The 17,718-nt window shown below is 34.8% G+C and overlaps 2 long non-coding RNA genes across 2 annotated transcripts; both read left to right on the top strand.

The window, feature by feature from the left end:
* Window positions 1-6,499: 6,499 nt before the first annotated feature.
* LOC138927739 (uncharacterized) lies at window positions 6,500-7,057 on the top strand. Its single transcript, XR_011444199.1, has 3 exons — window positions 6,500-6,609; window positions 6,688-6,840; window positions 6,904-7,057. It is a non-coding gene; the product is annotated as an uncharacterized lncRNA (long non-coding RNA).
* A 323-nt stretch (window positions 7,058-7,380) lies between these two features.
* On the top strand, window positions 7,381-10,284 carry LOC138925559 (uncharacterized). The gene is made up of 3 exons (XR_011441804.1): window positions 7,381-7,441; window positions 9,374-9,879; window positions 9,936-10,284. It is a non-coding gene; the product is annotated as an uncharacterized lncRNA (long non-coding RNA).
* The last annotated feature ends 7,434 nt before the right edge of the window (window positions 10,285-17,718 follow it).

Raw genomic sequence — 17,718 nt, 5'->3', positions numbered from 1 at the left:
CTGTTCTTAAGAAAAAAATGTAAAAAACGGACGCAAAAATCTTGTTTCTATTATTTTTTCCACCACTGTACATTAGAATTAAGATCTTAAACAAGAAAATGGCTGTCCTTAAATAAAAACAAAGAATAATGTCAAGTTAAAAACTAATTAAAATAAAATTATAAACACTACAACTCTTGTCAACTAAGAAAAACTTTTAGCCCCATGCCCCATGTGCTGGTTAATCGAGGTACTGTATAGCCGTTTCAGTCACACTATTCAACGGTTACTATGTTTAAATTAAAATAATTTTTTCTACGAATGGACTACCTTGTATAATTGTATCATGCGTTTATGCACCTTTGACATTTTAAACTTCTTATCTGCAAACAAGATCTTTAAATGGAATTTTTAGTAAAATATTAATATTTCGTCCATAAACCTTTATTTTTTATGACGCTTTCTATACGGTCTGGCATACTTTCCTCAAGGTTTTCCAAAATTTTCCTTAAGCACCCTTTCCCATAAATAGGGATGGATGGAGCTGAACTATATTGTGCCAATCATCTTTTTACTATTGACCACAAATTTTTAATTGGGTTCAGGCACTAACCATACAGCATATCGACAACCCATTTCATACAACGAAAATGGACGCGAAAATTTCTTGCGACAGGCCCCAGCAGGCCCCAGAGCGGATTTCTTACGCTCTCTTACGCTCATCGTTCGTTCATCTTACGCTCATTCTCTCATTAAATGTTTTCTGTTTCTCAGTCTCTAAACGGAGCGCGATGAAGAAGGTTGGCCTGCGCTTCGGTTGATCTTCGTATGTATGCGCGTCACACATTCACATACACGGGTGTATGTGTGCGTGCGATTTCGTTTCGAAGCCAGCGCACAAAATTTTGATTTTTCTTAAGCATAGTATTGAGTTGACGAAAATCCGCTGTTGAAATTCTGATAGCGATTTTGCACTTTATTCGGCTGCCGAGGTAGTGTGACCAAAAAAAATGAAGAAATAAGGTAATACTGAACATCTGTTGTTTGTTTGTTTACAAACTTTGTAAACAAAAAACAAATAAGCAAAAATGAATTCAACACGATTGGATGTTGGTGTTTTGTTTATGTATTTCGCCGCTAAGGAGCTGATTAAGAAATAGAAAACTGGGTCAAAATCAAAATCAATCACTAATCATTTCAATGCCATTTTATGGCATTAAAATGCCCCTTGTGGGTCAAATCCCATATTATGGACTTCGTCTTGACCGCAGAAATTAATTTTAATTTGTCCTGGGGCGTCGAAAATTTTTCGGGCCGACTATTTTTTTGTTTGATCAATTGACCCTCCATGTCACACCTAGTATAAAAATAAATTGAAATATTTCTTTTAACTCCCCGAGAGCAGCTGTTTATTTTTTTTGATCCGGAAACACGATAAAAATCGATAAAAAAAATTTTCGTCAACTCAGTACCCGCAAAATCTAGAAGGCAAAAATTTCTTCTTTCCTTTTTTACACCGTTTTTATACCCTTGCAGAGGGTATTATAATTTTGTCCAAAAGTGTGCAACGCAGTGAAGGAGACATCTCCGACCCTATAAAGTATATATATTCTTGATCAGGATCACCTCCTGAGTTGATATGAGCATGTCCGTCTGTCCGTCTGTCCGTCTGTCCGTCTGTCTGTTTCTACGCAAACTAGTCTCTCAGTTTTAAAGCTATCGTCTTGAAACTTTGCACACACCCTTCTTTCCTTTGCACGCAGTATATAAGTCGGAACGGCCCGGATCGGCCGACTATATCCTATAGCTGCCATATAACTGATTGATCGGAAATGGTATAACTTTGGTGTTTTTAGAGTTAGAGAGTTCAAATTTGACATGAGAGCTATTTTTGGCAAAATAATACGACATGCCAAATTTCATAAGGATCGGCCGACTATATCCTATAGCTGCCATATAACTCAACGATCGGAAATGACCCAACTTTCGTGTTTTTGAAGATAGAAAGCTGGAATTTAGTACAGACTCTATTTTTGGTTAGTTGATCCAACCTACCAAATTTCATTAGGATCGGCCGACTATATCTCATAGCTGCCATATAACTGAACGATCGGAAATGACCCAACTTTTGTGTTTTTGAAGATAGAAAGCTGGAACTTGGTACAGATTATATTTTGATCCATCCTACCAAATTTCATAAGGATCGGCCAACTATATCCGATGTTTGCGATATATATCCGGTTTTAGCTGCAAGGGTATATAAACTTCGGCTCCGCCCGAAGTTAGCTTTCCTTTCTTGTTTTTATATGGAGTTTGACAGCTGTCACTCGTTGGACAGCGGATTTTCGTCAACTCAGTACTATGCTTTACTTTTCAGGCTTGCTACCCTAACCAAATTCGGATATTCGTTATTTGATGAAATGACGAAAGAAATTGTATTATTTTTTATTATATTATATTATATTTGTTATTATTTCAGCATACATTTTTAATTTATTTAGGAATAAGATTAAGTGTTAGTAGTAAAATGTTTTCTGTATATATATTTTTACTAATCATTAAAAATCAATATACTGAGAAAGTGTCAGAGTATATTTCAGTCGGCGGAGTCACTCAAAACGCCGATTGCTTTTAAGTTTTTGTTGTTCTGCAAGAGGCTTGTGCATGCCTACTCTAACGATGGAATGATTTTTAGGGGAGGGTGAAGACACGAAAACAGCTGATGGACTTGTTTACCTTTTTTGTTTACAATTTTTCAGGCACTTGTTATTATTTTGTAGGGTTGTTGGTTTTTGAAAAAATATCGTATTGATGATATTTGCTGTGAAAAAAATATCAATCGATAATATTCAGAAACATCACCAAAAAAATCGATATATCGAGTATTTTCGATATTTTTTATAGTCAGCTAAAACTGAAAAAAGGTTATTTTTAAATTTAAAAAAAGGTTTTAATATGTGTTGTCATCCGCCATGAACTACAAACAAGACATATTTTTTATTTAAAAAGTGAATTGAAAAAACAACAAATATTTATACCCACTCTCAAGCAACTTTTATTTAAGTTCTTTGAAATAAAAAATAACAAAATTATTAAGGACATTGTATTCAGATTTATTTAAAAAAAAGTTTAAAAAAAACTTAATACAAAAAAAAAAGTTTCATGGAATTAATGGAATATGTACTTAATAATGCTAATTACTTAATTCTCTTATTTAATGCTCTTAATTACAAAATAAATCTTTCTTCAATGATTTAAAAAAAACTCTTTCGGTTATATGCTGGTATGTCATTCGACTACGGGAGTCACAGACAACACATTTAATGGCAGAAGCCAACCGTTCAGATGGAACCGAACTTCCAGGCGTGATAAGAAAAGTTAAAGCAACCTTCGCTAGAATCGGCATCGTTGAAATTTGTGAGTTCCAGAATTCCAACGGATTTGTCTCCCAAATACAAAATGGCATACTCAAGTAAACCTGCATTTCCTTTCTTTCGCAACTAATATCGGAGAACACCAACTCAAAAATATTATTATCGACTATTTTTGCCCAAAAAATATCACGATAATAATATTTTTTTAAGAGAAAATATATCGATATATCGATATTTTGATATATTTCCGACATCCCTATTATTTTGGGTTATTGTGAGATTTTATTAAATTATTGTCGTTAATTTAATAATTTCCTTATATATTTTGGAACTTTAAAAAAGTCGCCGCTCGAATTTGTTACAGATATATATACATATATATAAATGTATATATATATTTCCTTGATCCTTGATAATTTCCTTGATCGCCCTTAAAACCAAAAGTACACACATAACCGATAACGGAACTTTATTCTGCTTTTCCTTTTGGGTCGTTTTCGCCCATATTTGTGGCGGCAATTCGTAATTTGGTGAGGGACCACGTTTTTTAGCTGGAAAAAAAAATAGAAACACGACCAAATTGCTCCGAAATTTTTGCTCAGTCTCGTTTTTTATTTTAAACAAAGGTATAGTTTAGTTAAATTAATGTAAGTTTGGCACAAAAGTAAACATTTTGTCAAAATTCAGGAACAAAATCGTCTTTTATAGTCAAAATGGGTCGCGGAATGCATTGCACTGCAGAAGAAAGAGTCATCATAAGAAAACTGAAGAATGAAGGAAAAACATTAAGGGAAATTTCTCAGACAATGCAGTGCTCACTAAAAAAAGTGTTTTCGGCCCTTCATTTTACCGAGAGAAAGAAGACCCGCGGTAGAAAACGAGCAACAACTACAAGATTTGATGACTTGTTGGCTCGAAAATCAAAAAAAAACCCATTCCTATCATCGGTGGAGCTCAAAATGGACTTGCAGGCATCAGTTACTAGTCGGACAATTAGAAACAGACTGATTGAGAAGGACTTGAAGGCACATTCACCCAGAAAAGTACCAAACTTGAGCAAAAAGAATATTCAAAAAAGGCGATCTTTTGCTTATCGTCAAAAGGACCGCCAAAATTGGAAAAATGTCCTGTGGTCGGATGAAACCAAAATAAATATGTTTGGATCTGATGGTAGATCATATGTAAGACGCCCGAAAAACACAGAATTCAAACCGAACCACACAAAAAAAACAATTAAGCATGGCGGAGGTAATATCATGCTATGGGGATGCTTCTCCTCCTCTGGAGTTGGTCCGATATTCCGCATTAACGACAAAATGTGTGCTCCACAATACCTTGAAATACTCAAGAATGTTATGCTGCCATTTGCCGAGGAAAAAATGCCGTTAAAGTGGGAGTTCATGCAGGACAACGACCACAAACACTCATCAAAAATAGTTAAGAAATGGTTCCAGGACACAAAAATAAATGTAATGGAGTGGCCACCGCAATCACCGGACATGAACCCGATTGAGCACTTGTGGGGTGTACTAAAAAAAAGAATTGCAGGCTTTAAGCCCAAAAATAAGAAAGAATTGTGGCAGAAAGTGCAATCCGAGTGGTATGCCATTGATCCTTCGATTTGCGCCAATCTGGTGAATTCTATGCATCGTCGGTGCATTGCTGTTATAAAATCTAAAGGCTGTGCCACTAAATATTAACTAAAACTATGTTTCGATTACTAAATTTAGGAAAATACCTTTAGTTGATGAATTTATAAATTTTGTTTCTATTTTTTTTTCCAAGGAGAGCAAATTGAATTTATTTTTTTTCGTCCTTTACCAATTTGAAAAAAATTTTTGTTTTGTTTTTATAATACATACTATAATGTTTGTTAACAAAAAAATAATTGAACAAATATCTGTTACTGTTCTTAAGAAAAAAATGTAAAAAACGGACGCAAAAATCTTGTTTCTATTATTTTTTCCACCACTGTACATTAGAATTAAGATCTTAAACAAGAAAATGGCTGTCCTTAAATAAAAACAAAGAATAATGTCAAGTTAAAAACTAATTAAAATAAAATTATAAACACTACAACTCTTGTCAACTAAGAAAAACTTTTAGCCCCATGACCCATGGGCGGGTTAATCGAGGTACTGTATAGCCGTTTCAGTCACACTATTCAACGGTTACTATGTTTAAATTAAAATAATTTTTTCTACGAATGGACTGCCTTGTATAATTGTATCATGCGTTTATGCACCTTTGACATTTTAAACTTCTTATCTGCAAACAAGATCTTTAAATGGAATTTTTAGTAAAATATTAATATTTCGTCCATAAACCTTTATTTTTTATGACGCTTTCTATACGGTCTGGCATACTTTCCTCAAGGTTTTCCAAAATTTTCCTTAAGCACCCTTTCCCATAAATAGGGATGGATGGAGCTGAACTATATTGTGTCAATCATCTTTTTACTATTGACCACAAATTTTCAATTGGGTTCAGGTCAGGGCTTTGAGCCGGCCACTGCATCAATTGAAAATTTTGGTCCATTGGCTATTTTTGGACGACTTTTGCTCCCCACTGTACATAGCCTGCTATCAAAATGGTGTCCCTTTTTCCTGAGGCCTGAACACTAATATTGTAGTTAATATAAAACTCCTGAATTTTATCATCTAAGCTCTCTGGTAGGGTCATCTAAAATTTAGTTTTTGCAATATTTTTTTGGGGAATTTCTTTAAACTAAATTTCAAGTACTTTTCTTTCTTTTCTAAGTCTCTTGGCAGTGCATTTTCAACTAAGGTTTGCTTGCATTTGTAGGGATCACTTTTCTTTTGTCGATATCTCCAAAACTGTCCGAGTTATTAATTAATGCCACAAAAACAGGTCAAAAACCCCATAGTGCAAAGGAAAGAAGGGTGTGTGCAAAGTTTCAAGTCGATAGCTTCAAAACTGAGAGACTAGTTTTGCGGAGAAACAGACAGAAGGACAGACGGACATACTTATATCAACTCAGGAGGTGGTCCTGATCAAGAATATATATACTTTATAGCTGGGGTGCCCAACAGTGCTGCCAACTCAGCTTTTTTCACGTCAAATCTGCCTTTTTTCAAAGTCTAAATGCGGGAAAAATTTGGGAATTGCGGGAAGCGGGAATTCTGGATTTTTTTTAAAACGCAGTTGGCTTTTTTCCGCTTTTTCTAAATTTAAGAAAAAAAATAAATACAAAAAATAACAATAGCGCGGTAACACCTACCAGTGGTGTATATATGTAAGTGGCAACATATCATATGTTCTTGTCGATTTTTGCCAATACTACCATTTACACAAATTTACACAATGCCAAAAGACTATAAGCAAAAGTGCAAATGCTATCGTTGCCATGGTGTAATCCAATCTCCAACGCTGAGATTGAGCGCGTATTCAGCCAGCTTAGCCTGGTAAAATCCAAGCTAAGAAATTCAATGAGCGTAAGCACGACTAACAGCATTCTTAGCATAAGGTAATATTTTATTGTAAGTAAAAAGATAAATCCAATTTTTATATCTTTTATTTTAATATACAGATATGGTTTACGAAGACTGGGAAAATTCTGCTATGAGTACGAAATTCCATTAAATTATCTTCGCATGATCGGAACAAACTTATTTTATGATAGCGAAACTAATGATAGTCGCAATGAATTGGACGACTTGTTAAATATTTTATAAATTACACAATTAAAGAAGATTAAAAACAAAAAAATTTTTTTGCGATTTTTTTGCGCTTTTTTCTTAATATTTTTAGCTTTTTTTTTGTTTCTCTCTAGTTAAAAACAGCTTTTTTTTTTAATCAAAAGTTGGCAGCACTGGTGCCCAAGCTCTGCATACGGGAGAACAAACTACCATACCAATGCAAAAAATCACTAATACTTTGGTGGGAGAATTGCACATGTAGGTGCACTGAAAAACGAAATTATAAAATCAGTATGTTGGAATACCACCTCTATTCAATATACAAAAATAGCATGCATAAATACTAAGTGAGGTATTATATTTTGAGACCTAAGTTGGTCACACTTGATCTCTGCCTCTTTCCTCCTTCTTCCTTCAACAAATGTGCATGTGCGTTGGTGTTGCGATTAAGAAAATAATAAATGAAATATTGAGCTTAAAATAACTAAAGTGTTATCATTTAATAATAAAAGAATTGATTTTTCCAAAACAGTACAATAAAATATACATTTTATTATAGCAATTAAAAAAATCCCTCCATTTTACAACATCTTATTAATATACTATGACAAATAATGCGGAGCTTCTTAAAAAAACTGTTCTGCGAAGAAGAAATTTATCGCTTCAGGTCAACCATTTTGGTAGATACAGAAACAAGAACGAATTTCTTGCAGTGAAAAGTTTTCGGCACTTCAACAACAAAATTCATTCGGATTAGCACGATTGAGGAGAATAGAAAAAACACGAATTGATCCAACAACAATAAGATCCGATAGAGTTGCATCGGTTGTGTTAAGGGCCATGGTGTTATTCATTTTGAGCCAATGCTGCCAACTAACTTCATCATTCATATTGTTTAAATATGAGAGAAGAAAAAGTTGGTATCTCAAATCGTTTAAGCACTTCTTACAGTGGCTTTTCATGCAGTTTTCACTAAGAATGTTGCAGCAAACAGTTGTAAGAAAGGTTTCGAAATTGCTAGGAAAAAATGGCATCAATTTTGCACAGCTTTTCAGCAAATAACCAAAGTTAGCATGGTAACTATGGGGGCACACATATTGTGGGGCGTTTTACTTATTAATTGCACATGACGAGGCCGCATCATAAAAAAATAAGACTTAGATATTTTTTCAGCGGGATGTTCTTTTTTGAAGAGTTCATATGCTTCACACACTGTGAGGAGCAAAATTGAGTACATGTTTGCATATTTAACATTTCGGAGCGACTGATAAAGAAAAAGTTAGGCAAATGGAAAAAATGTTTATTCTCTTTATTAAATATATAATTGACTATAAATTAACGAGAAAAAATTAACGAAAAGGTTCACAAAGAAAAAAAGAAAAATTGAAAACAAAATTAAGAAAGGAAAGCTAACTTCGGGCGGAGCCGAAGTTGATATACCCTTGCAGTTAAAACCGGATATATATCGCAAACATTGGATATAGTTGGCTGATCCTTATGGTTACATCATAATAAAACCATTTAATTAAAATGAAAAATCTAAAAAAAAGTCCCAAGCTTCTATCTTCAAAAATACGAAAGTTGATATTTCTACCAAATACCATTTCCGATCGTTCAGTTATATGGAAGCTATAGGATATATTCGGCCGATCCTAATGAAATTCGGTAGGTTGGATCAAATGACCAAAAATAGAATCTGTACTAAGTTTCAGCTTTCTATCTTTAAAAACACGAAAGTTGGGTCATTTTCGATCGTTCAGTTATATGGCAGCTTTAGGATATAGTCTGCCGAGCCTTATGCAATTTGGCATGTCGTATTATTTTGCAAAAAATTTGCTTTCTTGTAAAATTTAAACTTTCAAACTTTAAAAACACCAAAGTTATACCATTTCCGATCAATCAGTTATATGGCAGCTATAGGATATAGTCGGCCGATCCGAGCCGTTCCGACTTATATACTGCGTGCAAAGGAAAGAAAGATGTGTGCAAAGTTTCAAGACGATAGCTTTAAAACTGAGAGACTAGTTCGCGTAGAAACAGACGGACATGCTCATATCAACTCTGAAGGTGATCCTGATCAAGAATATATATACTTTATAGGGTCGGAGTTGTCTCCTTCACTGCGTTGCACATTTTTGGACAAAATTATAATACCCTCTGCAAGGGTATAAAAAGTGTATCAGCTTATTAATTCTGATGAGGTAAAACGACCTACATATATGTTTGTATTGTTCGACTTTAAAATAATTGTCTGTTGAGAACTAATTAACATGTGTTTATCTGTATTATGTGTAACGTGGTATTGTATTTTATGTTTATATATTTATTTTTTGTAAATGAATAACATGTATTTTTTGTTAGGATCCGCTCAAAATTCCTCGAGTTTGCGACACAAGGTGGCTATCAATTGAAGCAGCTGTTACCCAAATTCTCCAACAATGGAATGAGCAGAAACTTCACTTTAACATTGCTGCAACGAATGAAAAATACTATAAGGCACAAACGTTGTACAAATTATTGAATGAAAACGCCAATCATTTGTATCTTCTGTTTTTGCACCCAGTGTTAAGTCAAATGCAGCACATAAACAAAGTTTTTCAATCAAGCACGGCAGACTCCAGCAAATTGTTAAACGATATAGTATTTGCCATAAATTCACTTAAGAGCAAAATAATACCCTCTAATGTTGATGTTGACATTTTGAAAAACGATTTTGAACAATTTGTTAAGTACGATTGCTATCTAGGATATGCATTTAAGACTAAACTAAAGGAATATAAAAAAAATATCTCGGACGAAATTGAGAAACATATTCGTTCGAATTGTATTAAATTTATAATAGCACTTATTAGTGAGCTTAAGCAGAGGTATGGTTGTAACGCAATTGTAATACTCTTTTCTTAAGTTTCGATTTTTTTTTTAGATTGCCGGACAATTTTTGCCGGACCCGGATAATATTGAAGAAATTCTATTTCAATATAAGAACGTCCACCTTATAAAATGGACTAATGTAACGGATACAACACGCTTTTGGGCCGAAGTGTCATCATTTGCGCTAAGCCTACTGTCGTTGCCTTGGTCAAATGCAGAGGTGGAAAGGGTATTTAGAAAAATTTTCTATGGCGGGTTTCAGCAGTGGAACCCGCTGGAACGAGCGGGTTCCATTGCGCGACAAGTTAAGTTTGAGAAATTTTTCGCGCGACAACGAATGAGGAATAGCCCAGTGGTAGAGTGCTTGGCTGGTGTGCAAAGTAAAACGAGTTCAAACCTGGCTCGGGAAGTCAATTTTTTTTTAATTTTAAATCTATTTATATTATTGTTTTATTATTTTAATGTGTTTTCCTCAATTTATAATCCAATAAAAAAAATACAAAATTATAAAATCATCTTAACATCGCCTCAGTTAGTAGTGGAACCCGCTGTTAAAATGTCTATAAGTGCGGGCTCTACGGCATTTTGGCAGGCCGTGTCGTGGAACACGAAAAATTGAAATTGAAATTTGGAAGTCAAAACATTTTTACTCCGTCGTGCGAGCAGTCACACATACATTCATAGGCTCACATTTTTGTTGACGGATACATGTAAAGAGTTCTAAAAATAGAATCGTATGCATGTGCGTTCCCCCCTCACCAACAAGCTCGAACAAAAAAGTTGACCGTTTTGGGCCCTGATGTCCCATCTATGTACTTTATAATCTTTGGTTCTAGGTACCCGTGCACGAAGTCTAGACGCTTAGGTAGTTAGAAAAGGACAGAAAGGAAAGAAAAGGAAAAGGACAAAATCTTACAATTTTAATTAAATAATTAGAATTAAAAATAATATGATGTACATAGTATGTACATAAAAAAAATAATTATTAAAAAACTGTTAAGGAAAATTAAAAAAAAATCAATAAAATCTTTTTGAACCAAAAAAACATTAAGGAATTCTCATAAAAATTTGACTTAAAATCAAAATGTAACAAAAACTAATAAAATGAAGGTAATATAATTCATGAATTAACTGATTTGCATTGCGAGCTTTAAAAACCATATATTCGTTGGACCAATGAAATCGCTTACAGATATTTTTACCCAAAAAGCAATGGAAAGCAGCCGATCAATGCGTAGACATGCCCGACAATGCCAAAATACCCGAGACTTTCATGTGTGTTTTTCCTACCAATGCTCTAGTTCAACGATCATTTTTTTTACCATTTTTCTCTTTCCACTTTTTTTTAGGGTGGCTGAACACTCGGGTGTTTTGCGTCTCAAGACACATAGGCACAAAATCATGGGTGCAAGAAAGGCAATAGACACTTTGTACTCATACAAAAATTGTGTGTGTCGGTATTGCCTTTTTTGTTTTGTGTGGCGAGTGGTACTCGATACCTCGATGTTTTGAAAAAATGACCGTCGACGTTTTGGTGCCATCACTTTTAGAAGAAGAAGAAGCAATAAAAGAGTGTAAAGGTTTGTAATTTGTCACTTAAAATAATGTTTTTTTATTACATTAATTATAACGTTTAATTCATTTACTTTCAATTATAGGGCATGCGATTGGTGGTGTAGGTGGAGGCGCTGTGTGTTTTATAAAGATGGATAAGTTCTTAAATCGTAAGTACTTGAACACTGCACAGATCATAAAAGCTCAACTGCAAGCACATACACAAACATCAGGACAAAGGAACTTCCTGTCTTCACTGTGGCAAAATTTTAAAAACGTCGGGAAATACGACAAACATCATGGACCACCTAAAAAATATTCATCCGAATTATAAAAATTCGAGAAAAAAATCGAGACCGATAATGAGTCACCAAGTATGTGCAACGGAATGCAGTTTACCCGCCAGACTCCCAAGAAAAAATTTAACTGGACAGATATGTAATGCTCATGATAGCATGCGATGTGCAACTGTTTCTATAGTTGACGACGAAGGTTTCCAGGATTTAAAATACCACCTGGACCCGAAATACAAAATGCCGAGCAGAACTTATTTCAGAGACACAATGCTACCAGAGCTTTACACTAATTTGAGAAAGGACGTTGAATGTGAGCTCGAAGGGTCCAGTATGTGGCAATTACGACGGATGGATGGATTTCAAGTGCAAATAAAGCATACTTAACAGTCACCTGTCATTTCATTACGAAAAAATTCGAGCTGGTATCAGCAGTCCTATTGACAGCGGGTCTAGTAACGCCCACCAATCACACAGCAATGAATGTGGCAGATACTATTCGACAGATCCTAAATGAGTGGGGACTTAAAAATAAAGTTTAAAGTATAGTTACAGACAACCACCCAACCATGAAGAAGGCTTGCGACTATCTGGAAATTAAAAATTTTCAATGTTTTGCACATTCCATCAACTTGCTCGTTCAAGAAATACTAAAAATGGAAATAATTCGACCATTACTGACAAAGCGCAACCCAGTTGTCGAATTCATTAAGAGTAGCTCAACTACAATGGCAAAATTTAAAAACACACAAAAGGTTACTGACCCCCTTGGCCTTATTCAGGAGGTACCCACAAGGTGGAATAGTGCCTTTGAAATGATACAGAGAATTTTGAGTACAAAAGAGGCCCTCTCAGTTGCATTGCTAGAAACTGCAAAGGCTCCTCCACCTTTCTCTGCTGATGAGATAAATGTGTTAGAAAAACTTTGTTCCTTACTTCGTCCCTTTGAAAAAGTAACCAAATTAATATCGGGCGGAAAGTACCCTACCATGTCGCTAGTTATACCGATGATTTGCGAAATGCAAACACAAGTTTGCCCGGAAGCCATTCTTGCCTTTGAACCTTTGAGTGGTCGTTTTAAAGAGCGTTTTAGGCATTATGAAACACGCACGGTTCCAAGGATTGCCACAATAATAGACCCGCGCTTTAAAAAACAAGGTTTACTGAGGACAAACCATGCAGAGCAAGCATGTCATGCATTGGAAGAGGAGCTTCAAGGTGCCATAAAAAAGTTGTCATGTGAACAATCCACATCAGCGTCGCAAACGCCTACACCACCAAATGATCCAGGTACTTCAACTTATTTTACTACGCTGCAATTGAAGTTAAAAACAAATATAAGTACATCGCGATCAGACGCCATTATACTGCTCAGGCAGCATACAGAGACAGTAAACGAGACTGAAACTTGCGATCCACTAGGTTTCTGGAAGGTAAATGCTTATACTTCATATTGTGACTATTTTTAAATAAATTTATTTTAATTTAAGGAGAGTTCAAAGATCATGGATCCGTTTAAGGAAGTGGTGAAAAAATATCTATGCGTGCCTGCAGCGTCCTGCGAGTCGGAACGGGCTTTTAGTAAAGCAGGACAAATCATATTCGATCGCCGTACCCGCCGTTTTTCGTCTTTTATTTTTAGTACAAATTTAATTGCGAGTTTTAATTTATTTATTTATTTACATTCTGTTAGCTTAAAGTTAAAACTAAAGCTACAGGGGGGGGCGTTGCAGCCATAGCTACTAAGGCTTTCGGCTGGCTCATTTATTTTATTTTTTGTTTTTCGTAGTTACATTTTTTGTTATTTACTTAATCCTAATGTCTGTATTAGTCTATGTGGAATTCAAGTTTTTGCACAATTCTATATAATTCGAAAATTAGTTTTCTTATTTCTATTGTGTTGTTGGACGCTTAATTATTAGATAAGATTGATTGTCTTTGTTTTTTTAAGAAAATTTAGGATTCTCAGGATGTTGCTGGTTGTAGGATTTGCAATGGCAGAATGGAGGTTACCATTTGAGAAGGGGTTTCGGGCAGGATTAAATGCTACGCATTCATTAAGTATGTGGTTCAAAGTCATTGCAACTTGGTTGCAAAACTGGCAGGTGTTAGATGTCGATTGCAGCATTCTATACTGATGGGTGAGTCTTGTATGCCCTAGACGTAATCTAATGAATTTAGTTTGATCTCGTCTTGGTAGACTGGTGATTTCCTTGTTTTTGGAGTAATCATTGATGTTAGTATAATTTATGTTAATAGTTTGGTACCAGCTTGATGTGTTTTGTAATAGGTTTAGTGAATTGTTAGATAGCTTCGATTTTATGTATTTGTTTATATCGGTCTGGTTGAGATTTTTTGTCGTGACCAAAGGTGCTGTAGTTGCGTATTTAGCGGCGTTATCAGCAAATTCATTTCCTATGATTCCCACGTGGCTTGGAATCCACAAGATTTTTATTTTTGGATAGAGTTTTGTAATTGATTCTCTAATTAATGTGGGGTAATGTGAGTTGTTGTCAATGTTTTTTATTGAATTTAAGGCAGACAGTGAGTCGGAGCAGATGCAGATTTTTCCTTTTATTGTGCGGCTTATCTCGATGGCTTCTAATATAGCGATTATTTCTGCAGTAAAGACTGAGGAGTAGGTCGGAAGTATGGCCATTTTAAGGACAGTGGTTTCGGTGGTTATGGCGTATGCAGGTATATGGTTGTAAAGGGATCCGTCAGTATAAATAAATGTGAAGTTGTTCATGTTTGATTTTATGTCTGAAAATTCTTTTATGAATACTGACAAATTTGTTTGGTCTTTTCTGTATTTGCTTAAGGCTATGTCTATTGATTCAGGACTTAGATTCCATGGCGGATTTGACTTTGGCGTGGGTTTTATTGGGTTGACCGGGAGGCCAAGGTTGCTACAGGAGATGATACTCTTTTGTATGGCTAAGTTTCTGTATTTTGTTATTTTGTTTTTTAGGATTTTGTCAAGGATTGGTTTCAGCGGAGTGTCTGTTGATTGAATTATAGTTTTTGATAATTTGGCTTGAAGGTGCTGTATTCTAGTTTCGAGAGGGGTAATATTGGATTCGACGTAGATATTATAAATAGGTGTTGAGCGGAAGGCTCCTAACGCGGTTCGAAGGGCGTTGTTGAGTATAGATTTGATCGGTTTTATTTGTGTTTTTGGTGCTAGTCCGTATAGTGGCAGGCCGAAATCTATTTTTGATAAGGATAAGCTTTTCACGATTTGGACTAGGGTTGTTGGTTGACAATTGTACTTATCGTTTGCTAGGAATTTTATTATATTTGACGATTTAGTTAGAGATTTAGTTAAATTATTGATGTGTGGTTTCCAACTATATTTTGAGTCGAAGGATACTCCTAATATTTTTAGTTCTTTTACTGATTCAATAACATGTGTTTGTGTGGATACTTGGCAAGTGCAGCATTGTTTTCTGCAAATATGCATATGTTTGCATTTTGTGATAGACAATGAAGCTCCTGATGTATTACACCAGTTATTAATGTCTTCAAAGAGGCGGCTTGTCATGAATTGTGTTACATATTTTGTTAACTTGGGTCCGCAACCCCATTGGTTCAGTTGGCTTGTTATGGTGTGAAGTCCTACCTTCTCGAAAGCTTTTTCGAAGTCAAGTGCTATGACCGAGGCGTGTTTTTTTTCTGAAAGGGTCCTGCTGATGATAGCGTCTACATATAGTAGACAGTCTGTCACAGACTTCCCTCTTTTAAATCCAACTTGACGGCTGTTGAGAAGTTTGTTAGAGGTAACAAACCACCACAGTCGTTTGGAGATTGGTCTGTATGATTCTATTGTCGTTTTGTCTTTGCCTGCTTTGTGAATTGGGACTACGGTGCTAATTTTAAAAGCCTGAGGGATAAAAGAACTTAAGATTGAGTTGAAAAAGTTTATTAATCTTTTTTTAACTGGTTTTCCGATGTGCTTTATCATTATATAGTTTATTTTATCGTTTCCTGGGGTGTTCCCCTTTAGACTGTTCAAAGCAGCATTAAATTCAAGGTCCGTAATGTCTTGTTCCATAAAGTCGGCTGTTTTGTTGGGTAGATAGTTGGTGTCTGATCTGTATGTGTTATTTTTGGCGTCTCTAAATGACTGGGGGAAGTTTTGGTCCTCTGAATTAGATGACCAGTGTTTGGAAAAGGCTGTAGCTATGTCTTTTGAATTTGTGACCGTTGAGTTTTTATTGCTATTTTGGATACAATGAATGTGTGTTGATTTGTGAATTCCGCAGAATTGCCTGATGTTATTCCAGACTAATTCCGCTTTGGATTGGCTTGAAATGGTGGAGGTCAGTGCGTGCAAACTTTCTTTCTTACTGAGGCGAATTTCTCTTCTGAACTGGGCGTTGGCTTTTTTATATTGTATTAGGTTTTCTTGATTCATTTCCCTATTAAACAATCTCCATGCTCGGTTTTTTTTAGTTTTCAAGATATTTAATTTTTTGTTCCACCATGGGACATTGTATTGAGTTTTTGGAGGATGGGATTGGGGGATGCTATTGTAAGCGCTATTTAGTATTATTTTGTTTATGTTGCTGTGTTCTTTGTTTGTGTTTGTTGAAACAGGGATCTGGCTATGGAGACAATTTGTAAGATTTTCAAATTTTTCCCAATTTGCTTTTTTGGTTAGAAATTTGCTTGTGTAATTAATTTATATTAAACAATAATTTATAATAAATATAGATGTTTATTGAAAAAACATCGATGTATTTTGAAAAACAGCGATGTGTCCAAACATCGATGTATCTGCACCTCTAAAAAAAAAGCATTCAATAATAATATGAGCGCAAGATGAACGAACGGTGAGCGTATGAAAGAGAGTAGGAATTCGCTCTGGGGCCTGCTATGCAGTGCTGCCACATTTTGAGAGATAAAATAAGCTAGATTAAAGAAAAAAATAAGCGAGAATAAGCTAAAAATACAAAAAAATGGCTAAAAATAACCTAACTATGGAAAGCATTAAAATAAATGATTTTTTTTTATTTTAATTGATACGATATTGATATGATATTTATGTAACTATTATAGTAAAGAAATAATTTTATCAATTTCATCATTAGATTCCATATATTTGGCGGATGATTGAACTAAAGCAAGGTATTTCGTTGGAAGTTGGTAGTCTTCAGTAAGGTATTTCATTGAAAGTATATGCAAAGCAAATAACGCCAGTTGCTCGAAAGCTTTGTTTTGGCCAGCATCCTTGTATATTAAAAGTTATGACCAAAACTCTATGGTCTGTTCCTTTTTTTCCCCATTAATTAGGTGGATTTTTGCAAATTGGGATACGATTTCATCAATATTTTTATATTTGAAATGTTTCAACAACGAAATAATTAAGGGGGGACATCTGAGTAACAGGCGAAAAAAAAGCGGATTTTCTGGAATATTTTTTGGCCAAATAAAAACAGCTAATCAAAAATTTTTAAATGGGGTTTTATTACTTTATATTTAAACTACACAATAAAATTTTTTTTTTATTTTTTTTTAAACACAACAAAATGGCGGCCCTGCAGCCCTTATTCGTAGGCCCTATTTTTTAAAATGGGGTCTATGGCCGAAGACCTAACGCCCTTAATTTTTGATCTAGAACAAAAAATCAAGTTTGGTTAGTTTCTGTATCTCAACGGCTATCGACACACGTAGGATTTTTTTGATATATTAATTTTTTTGCAAAATAGTGAGTGATTGAACAAAATTTTCAATTTTCACGAACCAAAAACGTCACAAAATTGTTGATACAAAAAAAAGTAAGCAAAATAAAAAAAGCAAAATCCTACGTGTGTCGATAGACATAGGTATTCTGAGTATACTGTCAAAATTTTAGATCGATAGGTTTAGAGTGGTTCGAGCTATGTGTTCGGCCAACTCAAAAAAAGTGGTTTCGAGAAAAACGCGTTTAAAGTTTTAAGTACTGTGGGATATACCTGTGAGGCATCGCCGCAGAATGGAAAATTT

This window comes from Drosophila bipectinata, chromosome XR, assembly GCF_030179905.1.
Source record: "Drosophila bipectinata strain 14024-0381.07 chromosome XR, DbipHiC1v2, whole genome shotgun sequence".
Classification (NCBI taxonomy): domain Eukaryota; kingdom Metazoa; phylum Arthropoda; class Insecta; order Diptera; family Drosophilidae; genus Drosophila; species Drosophila bipectinata.
This window is presented reverse-complemented; position numbering and strand designations above follow the sequence as displayed.